Genomic DNA, 12,657 nt, shown 5'->3' with positions numbered 1-12,657 from the left:
CGGCACCTGTTTTGAACAGGATAATGCACAGGTTCTCAAACTCAGTCCTCAGGACCCCACACAGTGCATGTTTTGCAGGTAACCCAGCAGGTGCACAGGTGTATTAATTACTCGCTGACACATTTTAAAAGGTCCCCAGGTGGAGCTAATTATTTCAGTTGTGATTCTGTGAGGAGACCTGCAAAACATGCACCGTGTGGGGTCCTGAGGACCGAGTTTGAGAACCTGTGGGATAATGGATAAGAAAGGTGTTTCACCACAGATGATGGCAATCCTAAATTAAGAGAGAAGTCCAGAAGCAGAGCATTGTGTCCCTCCTGGAGAGGGTCGAGTTGGGAGGTATGCAGTTGTTTTTGTGGTTTTTTTTTATATTTGATATATTGCAGTGGATCTCAAGGCGCCCAACAGACCAGGTTTTATGTATATCCATGGCTCAGCACAGATAGATCAAGTTCACTGAGGTGCTAATTAAGTCACCTGTGGACAAGCATGGAGACACCTAAAACCTGGACTGTTGGGACGCCTTGAGGACTACATTTGAGAACCTCTGATATATTGTGTAACAAGTATTTTTTTAAATATTTCAAAATTATATTGTGCACATCTGCAGAACGTATCTCCTTGACAAGAACTGGAGGACAAAGTGAGGTGGTGCGGTCGCATGTGATTTGACCAAGCTAGTTAAGTGGTTAAAGCAGAGGTTCTCAAATGCGGTTTTCAGGGCACCCCAACGGTTCATGTTTTAGGTTTGACAACCTCTGGGTTAAAATTTGAACTGTTGGTGTGACTTGAGGACCAAGACCTGCCATAAACAATGACAGGGAAAGGTAAATGAACAGCCATCTGTCAAAATCACTGAATTTTTGGGGCTTTTTTTCTTTTTCTCTGAGATCTAAAGCATTTTTTTCAAAGGCAAAACCAACTTGCATCTGTCTATTAAGATCCCCATACACTAGAACGATATGTCTAGAGGCTGAAGTCGGAGGCGATTTCCCGGGAGTGGTTCCATAGGATTACAAACTATTTGGTACATTTTGCATGCGATATATTGTATGCGATCCCAGCCACGCCTGCGGGAACCGATATATCACGAGTGCAGCACTAGCAATCTGGAGGATCCGATCCAACGCTCACAGGGCCGCGCATCGGATCGGATACACAGCCAAAATGCCCGATTTCACCCGATATATCGGCCCGAATGCCCGAATTGGGCTGAAATCGAGCATAATCGCTCTAGTGCATGAGGCCTATTACACACATTGTCACTTTATACCCCAGGGCAGTTTATGATATTTCCATTGACAATACAGTTACTACTCTAGTATAGAGGTAGGCAGTGCGTCGCTGTAGCTGCTGTTGAACTACACATCCCAACATGTTCTGCCACAGATTTGCTGTTGGGAAATGCTGATACTGTGGGTGGGCATGCTGGCATGTGTAGTTCGACAGTAGCTGCATACCTCCCAACATGACCCTCTCGCAGGGCTGGATTAAGCCTTGCGAGTGCCCGAGACACTTACGACAGGGGGTCCCCGGTGGAAGGTGGGGGATGTATATTACATTGTGCATACCTCCCAACATGTCCCACACAATGCTCTCTACCTGGACTTCCCTCTTAATATATGATTGGCATCACCTGTGTTGAAATATATAATTGATAAGAAAGGTATTTCAACACAGGTGATTGCAATCATAATTTAAGAAGGAAGTCCATGTAGAGAGCATGATGTCCCTCCTGGAATGGGTCATGGTGGGAGATATAGATTGTGTATATTAAATTTAAACCAATGGTGTATATTAGTTTTAAACTAATATTTTAGTAATGCCTGGGTACTGTTTATAGCTCCACCTAATGAAAGACAACTATTTTATAACATTTTCTTGTAGTGTAACAAAGACAAATGAACCTTAAAATACACATAGAAAAATAAAATAATTTATCTTTGTCACATGCAAGAATAGCATCAGCCTCTTTACTACTTACACACTGGGAAAGGACTCAGGAGGACTCTCTGTGTGTGTCTCTATCTCTAGAACCAAATGTTTAGTTGCATAACAGTTTACACAGGACTTAGACACCCAAGCAGGGAGGAGAAGCTGGGACCCCTGTGTCACTTATAGCTCTCTCCACCCTCCTATCTCTCCTCTGGTCGGAAAGCTCTGTCAGTAGCTCATGAAACATGAAATTCCTGTGTCTCTGCCTGCACTGCATACTGTCTTGCTTGCATTCTGGCTGCTGGTTCTGCTGCTTAAGAAGAAAAGCTATTGATGTCAGTGTGCTCTGGTTGGGGGGCCCCCTGACAAAGGGGGGCCCGGGGTACAGTATGTCCTGCATCACCCCTTTAATCTGGCTATGCCCTCTCGAGGAGGGACAACATACTCTGCTTCTGGACTTTTCTCTTAATGTATGATTGCAGACACCTGTTTTGAACAGGTTAATGGATAAGAAAGGTGTTTCAGCACAGGTGATGGTAATCATACAGTTAGAGGGAAGAGCAGGAGCAGAGCATTGTGTCCTCCTGGAGAGGGTCATGTTGGGAGGTATGACAGGTATGAGCACTGGGTCAGTATTAGGGTACAGCACAGGTGATGGTAATCATACAGTAAGAGGGAAGAGCAGGAGCAGAGCATTGTGTCCTCCTGGAGAGGGTCATGTTGGGAGGTGTGACATAGCTATGAGCACTGGGTCAGTATTAGGGTACAGCACAGGTGATGGTAATCATACAGTAAGAGGGAAGAGGAGGAGCAGAGCATTGTGTCCTCCTGGAGAGGGTCATGTTGGGAGGTATGACATAGGTATGAGCACTGGGTCAGTATTAGGGTACAGCACAGGTGATGGAAATCATACAGTAAGAGGGAAGAGCAGGAGCAGAGCATTGTGTCCTCCTGGAAAGGTCATGCTGGGAGGTATGACATAGGTATGAGCACTGGGTCAGTATTAGGGTACAGCACAGGTGATGGTAATCATACAGTAAGAGGGTAGAGCAGGAGCAGAGCATTGTGTCCTCCTGGAGAGGTCATGTTGGGAGGTATGACATAGGTATGAGCACTGGGTCAGTATTAGGGTACAGCACAGGTGATGGTAAAATCATACAGTAAGAGGGAAGTGCAGGAGCAGAGCATTGTGTCCTCCTGGAGAGGTCATGTTGGGAGGTATGACATAGGTATGAGCACTGGGTCAGTATTAGGGTACAGCACAGGTGGTGGTAATCATACAGTAAGAGGGAAGAGCAGGAGCAGAGCATTGTGTCCTCCTGGAGAGGTCATGTTGGGAGGTATGACATAGGTATGAGCACTGGGTCAGTATTGGGGTACAGCACAGGTGATGGTAATCATACAGTAAGAGGGAAGTGCAGGAGCAGAGCATTGTGTCCTCCTGGAGAGGGTCATGTTGGGAGGTATGACATAGGTATGAGCACTGGGTCAGTATTAGGGTACAGCACAGGTGATGGTAATCATACAGGAAGAGCAGGAGCAGAGCATTGTGTCCTCCTGGAGAGGGTCATGTTGGGAGGTATGACATAGGTATGAGCACTGGGTCAGTATTAGGGTACAGCACAGGTGATGGTAATCATACAGTAAGAGGAAAGTGCAGGAGCAGAGCATTGTGTCCTCCTGGAGAGGTCATGTTAGGAGGTATGACATAGGTATGAGCACTGGGTCAGTATTAGGGTACAGCACAGGTGATGGTAATCATACAGTAAGAGGGAAGAGCAGGAGCAGAGCATCGTGTCCTCCTGGAGAGGTCTTGTTGGGAGGTATGACATAGGTATGAGCACTGGGTCAGTATTAGGGTACAGCACAGGTGATGGTAATCATACAGTAAGAGGGAAGAGCAGGAGCAGAGCATTGTGTCCTCCTGGAGAGGTCATGTTAGGAGGTATGACATAGGTATGAGCACTGGGTCAGTATTAGGGTACAGCACAGGTGATGGTAATCATACAGTAAGACGGAAGTGTAGGAGCAGAGCATTGTGTCCTCCTGGAGAGAGTCATGTTGGGAGGTATGACATAGGTATGAGCACTGGGTCAGTATTAGGGTACAGCACAGGTGATGGTAATCATACAGTAAGAGGGGAGTGCAGGAGCAGAGCATTGTGTCCTCCTGGAGAGGTCATGTTGGGAGGTATGACATAGGTATGAGCACTGGGTCAGTATTAGGTTACAGCACAGGTGATGGTAATCATACAGTAAGAGGGGAGTGCAGGAGCAGAGCATTGTGTCCTCCTGGTGAGGTCATGTTGGGAGGTATGACATAGGTATGAGCGGAGCACTGGGTCAGTATTAGGGTACAGCACAGGTGATGGTAATCATACAGTAAGAGGGAAGTGCAGGAGCAGAGCATTGTGTCCTCCTGGAGAGGTCATGTTGGGAGGTATGACATAGGTATGAGCACTGGGTCAGTATTAGGGTACAGCACAGATGATGGTAATCATACAGTAAGAAGGAAGAGCAGGAGCAGAGCATTGTGTCCTCCTGGAGAGGTCATGTTGGGAGGTATGACATAGGAATATGCCCTGGGTCAGTATTGGGGTACAGCACAGGTGATGGTAATCATACAGTAAAAGGGAAGAGCAGGAGCAGAGCATTGTGTCCTCCTGGTGAGGTCATGTTGGGAGGTATGACATAGGTATGAGCACTGGGTCAGTATTAGGGTACAGCACAGGTGATGGTAATCATACAGTAAGAGGGAAGAGCAGGAGTAGAGCATTGTGTCCTCCTGGAGAGGTCATGTTGGGAGGTATGACATAGGTATGAGCACTGGGTCAGTATTAGGGTACAGCACAGGTGATGGTAATCATACAGTAAGAGGGAAGAGCAGGAGCAGAGCATTGTGTCCTCCTGGAGAGGTCATGTTGGGAGGTATGACATAGGTATGAGCACTGGGTTAGTATTGGGGTACAGCACAGGTGATGGTAATCATACAGTAAGAGGGAAGAGCAGGAGCAGAGCATTGTGTCCTCCTGGAGAGGTCATGTTGGGAGGTATGACATAGGTATGAGCACTGGGTCAGTATTGGGGTACAGCACAGGTGATGGTAATCATACAGTAAGAGGGAAGAGCAGGAGCAGAGCATTGTGTCCTCCTGGAGAGGTCATGTTGGGAGGTATGACATAGGTATGAGCAATGAGTCAGTTTTAGGGTACAGCACAGGTGATGGTAATCATACAGTAAGAGGGAAGTGCAGGAGCAGAGCATTGTGTCCTCCTGGAGAGGGTCATGTTGGGAGGTATGACATAGGAATGAGCCAGGGCCGGCTCCAGGCCTACTACCACCCTGAGCGAGAAAATTTAAAAGCTATAAATATATTTTTACACCCCCTCTACGCACACAATTAGCAGCCTTACACATAGCCACAGTAGTGTTCCTTACACACAATGTCTCCAGTATAGTGCCAGATACACATAATGTGCAGTGCCAGATAGACATGATATGCCCCGCAGCAGTGCCAGCTACACATGACATGCCCCACAGCAGTGCCAGCTACACATGACATGCCCCGCAGCAGTGCCAGCTACACATGACATGCCCCGCAGCAGTGCCAGCTACACATGACATGCCCCCCAGCAGTGCCAGCTACACATGACATGCCCCACAGCAGTGCCAGCTACACATGACATGCCCCGCAGCAGTGCCAGCTACACATGACATGCCCCGCAGCAGTGCCAGCTACACATGACATGCCCCGCAGCAGTGCCAGCTACACATGACATGCCCCCCAGCAGTGCCAGCTACACATGACATGCCCCGCAGTAGTGCTAGCTACACATGATAGTGTTCACTTTTTAAGGCAGGGTGCTGATCACAGGGAGGGCACATTTTGAAGTTAGGAGGGCAAAATTATGTACATACTGTAATGCTTGTTGTTCCCAAACCTATATGCGAAAGCATGGACAGTGCGCGCCGAAGGCGCGCAGCAAAAATGAAGGGGAGTTACTTCGTGGGGAAGGTACGTGGCCACATAATAGTGGCAATTCGTATTACACCACACAGTCGTGCAGCTAATACACACTGCACCAGGTAGAACCTCCTATACACTTTGCGCCAGGCACAGCACTGAGATACATTGAACCAGGGAGAGCACTGAGACACATTGCCTAGCCACAGACGCCTAGCGGGAACACTACATGACATGCCCCCCAGCAGTGCCAGCTACACGTGACATGCCCCGCAGCAGTGCCAGCTACACGTGACATGCCCCCCAGCAGTGCCAGCTACACGTGACATGCCCCCCAGCAGTGCCAGCTACACGTGGCATGTCCCCCAGCAGTGCCAGCTACACGTGACATGCCTCCCAGCAGTGCCAGCTACATAAATGGCCACACAGTGCCAGATATGTCCCCACAGTTCAGATACATAAATGCCCCCACAGTGCCAGATACATAAATGCCCCCACAGTGCAGATATGCCTCCACAGTGCCAGATACATAAATGCCCCCACAGTGCCAGATATGCCTCCACAGTGCCAGATACATAAATGCCCCCACAGTGCCAGATACATAAATGCCCCCCACAATGCCAGATACATAAGAGCCCCCACAGTGCCAGATACATAAATGCCCCCCACAATGCCAGATACATAAGAGCCCCCACAGTGCAGATATGCCCCCACAGTGCCAGATACATAAGTGCCCCCACAGTGCAGATATGCCCCCACAGTGCCAGATACATAAGTGCCCCCACAGTGCAGATATGCCCCCACAGTGCCAGATACATAAATGCCCCCAGTGCCAGATGCATAAATGCCCACAGTGCCAGATATGTCCCCACAGTGCCAGATATAAAAATGCCCACACAGTGCCAGATATGTCCCCACAGTGCCAGATATAAAAATGCCCCCACAGTGCCAGATATGCCCCCAATGCCAGATACACATGTCCCATGCCCCCAGGCCCCAGTGCCAGACATGTCCCCAGTTCCAGATATCCCCCCCCCCTCTCCTGCCCCAGTGCTGCTCACCGGTCACCGCGTCTGTTGCTGAGGCTGCTGCTCTTTGGCTGAGGGCAGGGAGGAAAGCGCAGCGTGCGCCTCTCCTAGGAGCCCTCAATCTCTGACGGCCGCGGCGGTGTACAGGTTCAACTAGGCGCCGGTCCGCAAGCCAATCAAAGCTCGCGGTCCAGCAGCCAATTAGCCTCAGCTGTCGGACCGCGAGCTCTGGTTGGCTCACGGGCCGGCGCCGGTTAGCGGGGAGGGGAGGGGAGGGAGGGGAGCGGACTGCAGCTGTAGCGACAGCTCCAGGCTCCAATATGGCGGCCAGAGCTAGCGGCGCCCATAAAGTGCGGCGCCCTGTTCGGCCGCTCTATTGGAACATGCCTGGAGCCGGCCCTGGAATGAGCACTGGGTCAGTATTAGGGTACAGCACAGGTGATAGTAATCATACAGTAAGAGGGAAGAGCAGGAGCTGAGCATTGTGTCCCCCTGGAGAGGTCATGTTGGGAGGTGTGACATAGGAATGAGCACTGGGTCAGTATTAGGGTACAGCACAGGTGATAGTAATCATACAGTAAGAGGGAAGAGCAGGAGCAGAGCATTGTGTCCTCCTGGAGAGGGTCATGTTGGGAGGTATGACATAGGTATGAGCACTGGGTCAGTATTAGGGTACAGCACAGGTGATGGTAATCATACAGTAAGAGGGAAGAGCAGGAGCAGAGCATTGTGTCCTCCTGGAGAGGTCATGTTGGGAGGTATGACATAGGTATGAGCACTGGGTCAGTATTGGGGTACAGCACAGGTGATGGTAATCATACAGTAAGAGGGAAGAGCAGGAGCAGAGCATTGTGTCCTCCTGGAGAGGTCATGTTGGGAGGTATGACATAGGTATGAGCACTGGGTCAGTATTGGGGTACAGCACAGGTGATGGTAATCATACAGTAAGAGGGAAGAGCAGGAGCAGAGCATTGTGTCCTCCTGGAGAGGGTCATGTTGGGCGGTATGACATAGGTATGAGCACTGGGTCAGTATTAGGATACAGCACAGGTGATGGTAATCATACAGTAAGAGGGAAGAGCAGGAGCAGAGCATTGTGTCCCTCCTGGAGAGGGTCATGTTGGGAGGTATGACATAGGTATGAGCACTGGGTCAGTATTAGGGTACAGCACAGGTGATGGTAATCATACAGTAAGAGGGAAGAGCAGGAGCAGAGCATTGTGTCCTCCTGGAGAGGTCATGTTGGGAGGTATGACATAGGTATGAGCACTGGGTCAGTATTGGGGTACAGCACAGGTGATGGTAATCATACAGTAAAAGGGAAGAGCAGGAGCAGAGCATTGTGTCCTCCTGGAGAGGGTCATGTTGGGAGGTATGACATAGGTATGAGCACTGGGTCAGTATTAGGGTACAGCACAGGTGATGGTAATCATACAGTAAGAGGGAAGAGCAGGAGCAGAGCATTGTGTCCTCCTGGAGAGGTCATGTTGGGAGGTATGACATAGGTATGAGCACTGGATCAGTATTAGGGTACAGCACAGGTGATGGTAATCATACAGTAAGAGGGGAGTGCAGGAGCAGAGCATTGTGTCCTCCTGGAGAGGTCATGTTGGGAGGTATGACATAGGTATGAGCACTGGGTCAGTATTAGGGTACAGCACAGGTGATGGTAATCATACAGTAAGAGGGAAGTGCAGGAGCAGAGCATTGTGTCCTCCTGGAGAGGTCATGTTGGGAGGTATGACATAGGTATGAGCACTGGGTCAGTATTAGTGTACAGCACAGGTGATGGTAATCATACAGTAAGAGGAAAGAGCAGGAGCAGAGCATTGTGTCCTCCTGGAGAGGTCATGTTGGGAGGTATGACATAGGTATGAGCACTGGGTCAGTATTAGGGTACAGCACAGGTGATGATAGTCATACAGTAAGAGGGAAGAGCAGGAGCAGAGCATCGTGTCCTCCTGGAGAGGGTCATGTTGGGAGGTATGACATAGGTATGAGCACTGGGTCAGTATTGGGGTACAGCACAGGTGATGGTAATCATACAGTAAAAGGGAAGAGCAGGAGCAGAGCATTGTGTCCTCCTGGAGAGGTCATGTTGGGAGGTATGACATAGGTATGAGCACTGGGTCAGTATTAGGGTACAGCACAGGTGATGGTAATCATACAGGAAGAGGGGAGTGCAGGAGCAGAGCATTGTGTCCTCCTGGAGAGGTCATGTTGGGAGGTATGACATAGGTATGAGCACTGGGTCAGTATTAGGGTACAGCACAGGTGATGGTAATCATACAGTAAGAGGGAAGAGCAGGAGCAGAGCATTGTGTCCTCCTGGAGAGGGTAATGTTGGGAGGTATGACATAGGTATGAGCACTGGGTCAGTATTAGGGTACAGCACAGGTGATGATAGTCATACAGTAAGAGGGAAGAGCAGGAGCAGAGCATTGTGTCCTCCTGGAGAGGGTCATGTTGGGAGGTATGACATAGGTATGAGCACTGGGTCAGTATTAGGGTACAGCACAGGTGATGGTAATCGTACAGTAAGAGGGAAGAGCAGGAGCAGAGCATTGTGTCCCTCCCGGAGAGGGTTATGTTGGGAGGTGTGACATAGATATGAGCACTGGGTCAGTATTAGGGTACAGCACAGGTGATGGTAATCATACAGTAAGAGGGATGAGCAGGAGCAGAGCATTTTGTCCTCCTGGATAGGGTCATGTTGGGAGGTATGACATAGGTATGAGCACTGGATCAGTATTAGGGTACAGCACAGGTGATGGTAATCATACAGTAAGAGGGAAGAGCAGGAGCAGAGCATTGTGTCCTCCTGGAGAGAGTCATGTTTGGAGGTATGACATAGGTATGAGCACTGGGTCAGTATTAGGGGACAGCACAGGTGATGGTAATCATACAGTAAGAGGAGAGTGCAGGAGCAGAGCATTGTGTCCTCCTGGTGAGGTCATGTTGGGAGGTATGACATAGGTATGAGCACTGGGTCAGTATTAGGGTACAGCACAGGTGGTGGTAATCATACAGTAAGAGGGAAGAGCAGGAGCAGAGCATTGTGTCCTCCTGGAGAGGTCATATTGGGAGGTATGACATAAGTATTAGCACTGGGTCAGTATTGGGGTACAGCACAGGTGATGGTAATCATACAGTAAAAGGGAAGAGCAGGAGCAGAGCATTGTGTCCCTCCTGGAGAGGTCATATTGGGAGGTATGACATAAGTATTAGCACTGGGTCAGTATTGGGGTACAGCACAGGTGATGGTAATCATACAGTAAGAGGGAAGTGCAGGAGCAGAGCATTGTGTCCTCCTGGAGAGGGTCATGTTGGGAGGTATGACATAGGTATGAGCACTGGGTCAGTATTGGGGTACAGCACAGGTGATGGTAATCATACAGTAAAAGGGAAGAGCAGGAGCAGAGCATTGTGTCCTCCTAGTGAGGTCATGTTGGGAGGTATGACATAGGTATGAGCAATGGGTCAGTTTTAGGGTACTGCACAGGTGATGGTAATCATACAGTTAGAGGGAAGTGCAGGAACAGAACATTGTGTCCTCCTGGAGAGGGTCATGTTGGGAGGTATGACATAGGTATGAGCACTGGGTCAGTATTGGGGTACAGCACAGGTGATGGTAATCATACAGTAAGAAGGAAGAGCAGGAGCAGAGCATTGTGTCCTCCTGGAGAGGTCATGTTGTGAGGTATGACATAGGTATGAGCACTGGGTCAGTATTGGGGTACAGCACAGGTGATGGTAATCATACAGTAAGAGGGAAGTGTAGGAGCAGAGCATTGTGTCCTCCTGGAGAGGTCATGTTGGAAAGTATGACATAGGTATGAGCACTGGGTCAGTATTAGGGTACAGCACAGGTGATGGTAATCATACAGTTAGAGGGAAGTGCAGGAACAGAACATTGTGTCCTCCTGGAGAGGTCATGTTGGAAAGTATGACATAGGTATGAGCACTGGGTCAGTATTAGGGTACAGCACAGGTGAAGGTAATCATACAGTTAGAGGGAAGTGCAGGAACAGAACATTGTGTCCTCCTGGAGAGGGTCATGTTGGGAGGTATGACATAGGTATGAGCACTGGGTCAGTATTGGGGTACAGCACAGGTGATGGTAATCATACAGTAAGAGGGAAGTGCAGGATCAGCGCATTGTGTCGTCCTGGAGAGGTCATATTGGGAGGTATGACATAGGTATTAGCACTGGGTCAGTATTGGGGTACAGCACAGGTGATGGTAATCATACAGTAAAAGTGAAGAGCAGGAGCAGAGCATTGTGTCCTCCTGGAGAGGGTCATGTTGGGAGGTATGACATAGGTATGAGCACTGGGTCAGTAATGGGGTACAGCACAGGTGATGGTAATCATACAGTAAGAGGGAAGAGCAGGAGCAGAGCATTGTGTCCTCCTGGAGAGGTCATGTTGGGAGGTATGACATAGCTATGAGCACTGGGTCAGTATTAGGTTACAGCACAGGTGATGGTAATCATACAGTAAGAGGGGAGTGCAGGAGCAGAGCATTGTGTCCTCCTGGTGAGGTCATGTTGGGAGGTATGACATAGGTATGAGCGGAGCACTGGGTCAGTATTAGGGTACAGCACAGGTGATGGTAATCATACAGTAAGAGGGAAGAGCAGGAGCAGAGCATTGTTCCTCCTGGAGAGGGTCATGTTCGGAGGTACGACATAGGTATGAGCACTGGGTCAGTAATGGGGTACAGCACAGGTGATGGTAATCATACAGTAAGAGGGAAGAGCAGGAGCAGAGCATTGTGTCCTCCTGGAGAGGTCATGTTGGGAGGTATGACATAGGTATGAGCACTGGGTCAGTATTAGGGTACAGCACAGGTGATGGTAATCATACAGTAAGAGGGAAGAGCAGGAGCAGAGCATTGTGTCCTCCTGGAGAGGGTCATGTTGGGAGGTATGACATAGGTATGAGCACTGGGTCAGTATTAGGGTACAGCACAGGTGATGGTAATCATACAGTAAGAGGGAAGAGCAGGAGCAGAGCATTGTGTCCTCCTGGAGAGGTCATGTTGGGAGGTATGACATAGGTATGAGCACTGGGTCAGTATTAGGGTACAGTACAGGTGATGGTAATCATACAGTAAGAGGGAAGAGCAGGAGCAGAGCATTGTGTCCTCCTGGAGCGGTCATGTTGGGAGGTATGACATAGATATGAGCACTGGGTCAGTATTAGGGTACAGCACAGGTGATGGTAATCATACAGTAAGAGGGGAGTGCAGGAGCAGAGCATTGTGTCCTCCTGGAGAGGGTCATGTTGGGAGGTATGACATAGGTATGAGCACTGGGTCAGTATTGTGGTACAGCACAGGTGATGGTAATTATACAGTAAGAGGGAAGTGTAGGAGTAGAGCATTGTGTCCTCCTGGAGAGGTCATGTTGGAAAGTATGACATAGGTATGAGCACTGGGTCAGTATTAAGGTACAGCACAGGTGATGGTAATCATACAGTAAGAGGGAAGTGTAGGAGTAGAGCATTGTGTCCTCCTGGAGAGGGTCATGTTGGAAAGTATGACATAGGTATGAGCACTGGGTCAGTATTAGGGTACAGCACAGGTGATGGTAATCATACAGTAAGAGGGAAGTGCAGGAGCAGAGCATTGTGTCCTCCTGGAGAGGTCATGTTGGGAGGTATGACATAGGTATGAGCACTGGGTCAGTATTAGGGTACAGCACAGGTGATGGTAATCATACAGTAAG

Source organism: Pseudophryne corroboree, chromosome 11, assembly GCF_028390025.1.
Source record: "Pseudophryne corroboree isolate aPseCor3 chromosome 11, aPseCor3.hap2, whole genome shotgun sequence".
Lineage (NCBI taxonomy): Eukaryota > Metazoa > Chordata > Amphibia > Anura > Myobatrachidae > Pseudophryne > Pseudophryne corroboree.
This window is presented reverse-complemented; position numbering follows the sequence as displayed.